The sequence below is a fragment of the Zootoca vivipara genome, chromosome 3 (genome assembly GCF_963506605.1).
Source record: "Zootoca vivipara chromosome 3, rZooViv1.1, whole genome shotgun sequence".
Classification (NCBI taxonomy): Eukaryota; Metazoa; Chordata; class Lepidosauria; order Squamata; family Lacertidae; genus Zootoca; species Zootoca vivipara.
The window spans coordinates 7,029,678-7,036,603 of NC_083278.1; positions in this window are offsets into that span (position 1 = coordinate 7,029,678).

Here is a 6,926-nt window from a genome sequence, read left to right on the forward strand (position 1 = left end):
AGAACGGACCTCCAGAACGAATTAAATTCTTAACCCAAGGTACCACTGTAATGCATTCTGAGCCACTGGCTCCACTTGTGTCTCTGGAGATCTCATAGAGTCTGGGGGAACTCCAGACTGCAAACATAGCTTTTCGGCAGGTATGCAAACCTTTTCAAACCGAGTTGCAGGCCTCCATTCAGATCAGCAGACTTCCCGATCTACCGCTCTTCCATTATTATTTTTTCTGGGTGCACCTTATCCTATATAATAAAGTCCCTGTGTCTCTGCATCCATTTTTCCGTGTGTCCCGTTTTCCGCGCTACTGAGCATGTGCCCCAGGGACACAGGGATTGGACAGCAGAGACTGGACGCACACACACACACACACACACACACACACACACACACACACATGCTCTCCCCCCGCCAACTGTTTCCCTGCGGCCGCCAACCGCCGCTCCCGGCCGGAGAGTGCCTCACTGTGCTCGCTAAAGCGCGAGGAGGAGGAGGCTGCTTTCTTTCCCCCCCCCCACGCACCACCCCGGGCTACCCACACAGGAACTTGCCTAAGTCCGGACCCTGCCACCCGCCTGCTCGCCTCTCCTGCCCCTGCAGGACTACACGGCAGCCGCCTCCGTGAGGTAAAATCGAGTGCGGCAGTCTGAGGGCGGGAGGGGAAAACAGGCCGCTGGCCTCCCTCAGCCATTGGACAGCTCGGAAACCTTCCTCAGGCCTCATTCCGCCCCCTTCGAAGGCCGGCCGGGGAAATGCCTTGACGACGAGCAGTGCTCACGGCTTCCCCTCAGCCCCCTTCCCTTTGTCTCGCCTCCCTCCCCCCTTTTCCCAGCGGCGGGAGCGAGGCTTGCTCCGGAACTCATTGTCGGTTGTCGGGCAGCAACGCCTCTGAGCGTGTGCAGAGTGCCCACGCTTTTCGTCGCACCGCTCCTTGGCCCTGCGGGTTCTTCCTTTTTGCAGGAAGGGAAATGTTCGCGGGAATGTGGCAAGGGAGGCTGTCTGTGTCTCTTCCCCATGGAGAGGTGTTTGTTTTGTTGGTTTGTTTTACATTCTCATTTACTTATTTATTAGATTTGAAGGTTTGCGAATACTTCAGAGGCCCATCGTCAGAGTTTTCTGCCGTCCCCCAGTCTTCCATAGACCGAGCTCGGGCAAGGCGCCTCTCGACCATGATAAAACCAGAAGATCCATTCTCGGGATCTGGATTTTGGCAGAGATCAAACGTGTCTTCCCTGATTGCTTATCAGTGTAAAGGGAGGTGTATAAAAAGCTGGAAACATGGCTGCCATGCAAAACAAACAAATAAATAAATAAAAAATAATCATTCAATGACTTTCTATGTTCTGTTGTCTTGACTATTTATTTTTGGTTTTTTTCAGCAAGTGCACAGAACTCCAAAAGTTTTTACAACTAACTAATTATAAAGCATTTTTCAGTTTAATTGCTTGAACTGTAGTACAAGGAAAACAAAACGCAATGAGTGCCCAACTAATATTAAGAGACCCTCCCCCTCCAGTCCCGCCAGCAGCGCAGTCCTCCCTAAAAAACTCTGGGAAATGGTGTGTGTGTGTGTGTGCCAGAGGGAGCTTTATACCATGGTGCCGTATATGCTTAAGACAACCCTAATAGATGAATATGGTTGTTTCACACTCCAGTGTGAGAACCTACTGTTTTGGTTCATGCCCACCCTGCCAGATGGAAGATGCACATGTCCCCGAGGTTGCTACATATGTTCTAGCGCCCATTATTGAACGGGCTGAAATACACTAGTTTGCTATAATCCGTTCAGGGTTTCCACAGCATCCCAGTAGCTAGAAGGTGGACCTCTTCTGTGAGAGTGAGGAAGGTTGAGGTAGAGAGAGCGCCTTCTCCACAGGTGGAGCTTAAGAGCACAACCTGAGGTGGAGCAGACCAGCGACAGTTCTTCGAGGAGATTCTCCTGAGTGTATGCCTTCATTTTAAGATGGTCAGCTCAGTGTCCTACACTCAACAGTTGCCATGTAAGCAGGTTGCAGCAGCTTTAAATAGCCATAGAATGCTTGGACAGTTTCAGCCTAAAATGGACCATTCCAGTTCTCTACGCAAGGGCCAAAAACGTTAAGCCCAAAATAGTCACCAATGTTAAACATAGAGCAAGGCGCGATGATGGAACTGCAGTGTGAAGACCAGGACCACAAGCAGATATGCCGCCACAAGTAGGATTGGGTTGTAAGAATAAGCCTTAAAACAGTTGGGCTTTATATGCTAAAATAGAAATTAACGTATCTTTAGAGCTGCAATAAACAGAAAACCAAAAAAGCCTTTCAGGCTGATGTTTTGGAGTGGATTGCAGTTCAGGGTATTACCACTCCAGTAATAGCAGGAAATATGCTATTTTAATCTGAGACTGCTTAAAGTGATGGAAAAGCAAACCTGTTAATAGAATACATTCTCAGTACCCAGAAGTGTTATTCATCATCACACTATATCTGAGAGGCGGGAGTTCTGATGCATGAAACAACTGGTGTGTTAAGTCGTGTCACCTGGTTTTCGTGTCGCTGCTCTCTTGCCACAGCTAGGGAAATACTAGCAATTATGGTATTGTATCTATAGAGGAATTTAGCATCAGGTGACATGACAATAAAAATCAAGTTACAGGTAGGTAGTCATGTTGGTCTGCCGTAGTCAAAACAAAATAAAAAAATTCCTTCCAGTAGCACCTAAGAGACCAACTACCGGTAAGTTTCTTCATTGGTATCTGAAGAAGTGTGTATGCACACGAAAGCTCATACCAATGACAAACTTAGTTGGTGTCTAAGGTGCTACTGGAAGGAATTATTTATTTATTTATTTATTTATTTTATTTCAAATAAAAATCAAGAATAAGAGCATCTTGTCTGCGCTCTTGAACTGGAGAATGTTGTATGGTAAAGGTAAATGGGCCCCTGACCATCAGGTCCAGTCGTGTCCGACTCTGGGGTTGCGGCGCTCATCTCGATCTATAGGCCGAGGGAGCTGGCGTTTGTCCGCAGACAGCTTCCGGATCATGTGGCCAGCATGACAAAGCTGCTTCTGGCAAACCAGAGCAGCACACGGAAACGCCGTTTACCTTCCCGCTGTATCTACTTGCACTTTGACATGCTTTTGAACTGCTAGGTTGGCAGGAGCTGGGACCGAGCAACGGGAGCTCACCCCATCGTAGGGATTCGAACTGCCGACCTTCTGATCGGCAAGCCCTAGGCTCAGTGGTTTAACCCACAGCGCCGCCTGAGTCCCTTGTAATATTTTACTATACCATAAAAACACACATTTGTCTATATTTGGTTTGTTTCAGTTTGAGCCTTTTTATTCCATGAAACAGGTTCTTTGAATGAGACCCAGAACTCCTGCAAGTACTTTTAATGTATTTGTATAGCCTGAGTGAGATTACAGTTCAGATGCAGCCCGGGAGCTGGCATAATATGGAGGAGATATAGCTTAAGAACACACCAGTGCACAACAGACGTTCCATTGGCCTTGCAACCGTATCTGCCTTAAACTCTCCTCTAAGGGGTAATTGTGAGCGAGTCAATGCATGAACCCTCCCCAAAGCTAAGAATGTCACAGCAACAGCTCCTTCCCCAAGGCTGCAAGTCACCTCCAAAATAATGCTAGCCTCTCTCTCTCTCTCTCTTCTGTGGATGCCAGCCTGGAATCCAACTCTTGGATTTGTAGCTGTTATACCAATTAAGTCGGTCAAAAAATGTTTTCTTAACATTATCTCTTTTAGTCATGATGGTAAACTGGGCCTTTTGAGCTTTAGGAAATGAGAATGGTCTTCCCATAGCCTGCAGCGTGTGATATGTCCTGAGAATTAACCTTCCCTTTCTCTCCATCAAAGGGGCTGTGCAATAAAGTAATTTCCATAATTGCCTGCTGCAGTTACATTTATTGCTCAGGACTTGCCTTTCAATAAATATTCCTTGATGCAAAAGTTTCCTTGGTCAGCAGATCTCTCCTGTTCTCATTTACTTAAACCACCATTGGAACTGAAACAGTAGTATATCTGAAGTATAAAATTGTCAAAATGAGAGTACCCCTAAACCAGGGATGGGCAACCTTTTGAGCTTGGTGTGTCAAAATTCACCAAAAAACTGAGCATAACTCGGGTGGTGTGTCACTTTGAGGAAAAAAAACCACAATTTCACGATTTTTATAGTTTAAATAACAAAAATGTATAATTGTAATATATAACTGTATTTAATAAACCAAAAACTAATTATTTAACCAAACCAAACCAAAACCCCCTTATTTATCACAAAGTGCCCAGAGTTGTTGAGCTTTTTGCGGGGAGCTGCTGACCAAAGTTTTGGAAGTTTTTTGGGGGGGGTGCAAAAGTTGCTGCGCTTTTTGGGGGGGGAAAGGGAACAGAAATAAATGACGAATAATATATTCACTGGAACTAACACGCAGCATCGACATAGTCTGCCAAAGCGCTAAAAAAACAAAAACAGCAAAGAACAGGTTTAAAAATCAACCTCTGGCTACCAACAACAACAACAACAACAACAACAAAGGATCCGGGTTTTAACAGTGGAGACAAGCTGTAGCGGAGACAAGCTGTAGCGGAGACAAGCTGTAGGAGGAGCGGGAGAACAAATGGGGGGGTACAACAACAACAGCGTGAATGGGCCGATAGGACGTGTGTCAGCAGTGAGGGCTCTGCGTGTCACTTCTGACACGCGTGTCATAGGTTCGCCATCACTGCCCTAAACATTTTTTTTGGGGGGGGGAGCACAGATCTAAGGTGATAATGCACATTTTGCTACCATGGTGAATAATGTGCTTACCTTGTGTACACTCAAACTTTACATACTGGTACAGATTCTCCTTATTGCCTTCTGTTGCCATTTGGACCCTCCACTGTTGGCAGTTTTTTTCTCTATACCTGTCAGCTGAGGATAACACTTAATGCATTTCATTAAGTGGGCTGGTCCATAAAAGCTTATGTCCATAATAAATCTGTTAGGTTTCGGTGCCTCAAGACTTAGTTGTTGTTCTTTTTTTTCCAAATAAACACATTAAACACATTAAACAAAACAAAACATTCCACAACAAACACCACACACACAAATTTTCTCTATTCATCTATCTCAAATTCCCTGTGCTCTGTCGAGCTTTGACTTCCCTCCCTCCCCTCATCTGGTTTTCTTATCAACTCTTAACTCGCAGTTCCTTTACTCCTTCTACTTAAGGTCATTTCGTAGGATTTATTTCAATCCTGCAAGTGTCTTTAAACTTCTACAGTTCCTCTCCATATAGTTCACGAATTTACTAAAGTCTTTTTTTAACCTTGCCTCTCCCTGGTTTCAGATCCTGCTAGTCAGTCTTGCTAATTCCGCATAGTCTATCATTTTTGTCTGCCACTCTTCGACCGTTGATAACTCCTGAGTTTTCCATTTTGGGGATAACAAAGTCCTTGCCGCGGTTGTTGCGTACATAAATAATACTTGATCTTCTTTTACAATCTCTTGTCCTATATGACCCAATTAAAAAGCCTCCGGTTTTTGGGGAAAGGTATATTTTAAAATCTTTTTCAGTTCGTTGTATATCATTTCCCAAAATCTTTTAATTTTTTCGCATGTCCACCACATATGATAAAATTCACCATCCTTCTCTTTACATTTCCAGCATGTTTTACTACTCATCCTATACATCTTGGCTAATTTTACTGGTGTTAAATACCATCTGACTTCGTTGTTGTTCTTGACGAAACAGACGACCTGCCTAGAAACTATAACCATATAGTTTACCAGAGCATGGTTACTTTTTGCTGATGGAAGTTCCCCCTTAGTTTTAACTTTTAATTAATTTGATAAAGTCATAGTCTCTTAAAGATACCCCTACACTAATGTAAGGCTTCCAGTAGGTTCCCATTAGTTAATTTGAAACAAGAACAAAACTCCAACAGTGAAGTATATACATTTAAAACCATGTATGAGAGGGATAGGCTTTTTGTAGCTGGATTCTTAGAATAACCATACATCCATATTTGCTTCCATGCCTAAACCAATGCAATTTCTGTTAATCATAAAAAGGAAAGGATTCCTCCCTTTTCTTTATCCTCCCAGTTCTCCTCCAGCACATGGAAATTTGGTAGCACCCACATTCATAATTACAGCAAATAAAAGTAGAATGTTCCTAAAGCAAAACCCTGCATTTTAACAACTTTGCTAATGTGGGAAGCAACTTGTGCAGAATAAATATGCCCTACAATTAGTTGTGTGCTGTCATTATTTATGGTTACCTTATACATAAATAAACTCAAGCCTCTGACATTTTCACCCTGGGGGCTTTTGTCTCCATAGCCCCAGATCTGCAGACAGATTTGTTGTAAGTAACACTATCATCGTAATAAGTTTGAAAACCCATTATTGTTCAAATTCATCTGCTTTTGCATCTGCATAGCTCCAGGCTGAGCCCATGGTCCTGATATTGTCTGTATGATTAACAGTCTTCAAGTCACCATTGCAGCTACAGCTCCCCAAAGCATGTAATTTCACTGAGGCTAACAGGAGGTGACTGGGCAAAAGCAGTTTCACCTGAGGGTGGCCGGGGTCAAAGGCCACTTGTAATAGCTTCTACATGCATCTCCAGACCTGTAAATGAGACCAGAGCCTGCCTCACTCGACTACACTTTCTTTGTCTTAGACGGATGCTCTAATCAAACAAATTACCTAGCTCGTGATCACAGTCACTGATCCAGAGATGTTTTCGCAGACGCTTGTCTGGAATGTTCCAAGCCTCCTCAACCATACAGCATTGTTTAAAAAGAAAGGCTAATGTGTTCAACCAAAGGTAATAAAAGATGTGCATTTTCTTGGTTAAACCAGCCTCAAAGAAATCCCTCAGGACAATACATGACACATTTGACACTCTCTGCGCAGCTTACTTAACTGAAGGGCATGTCT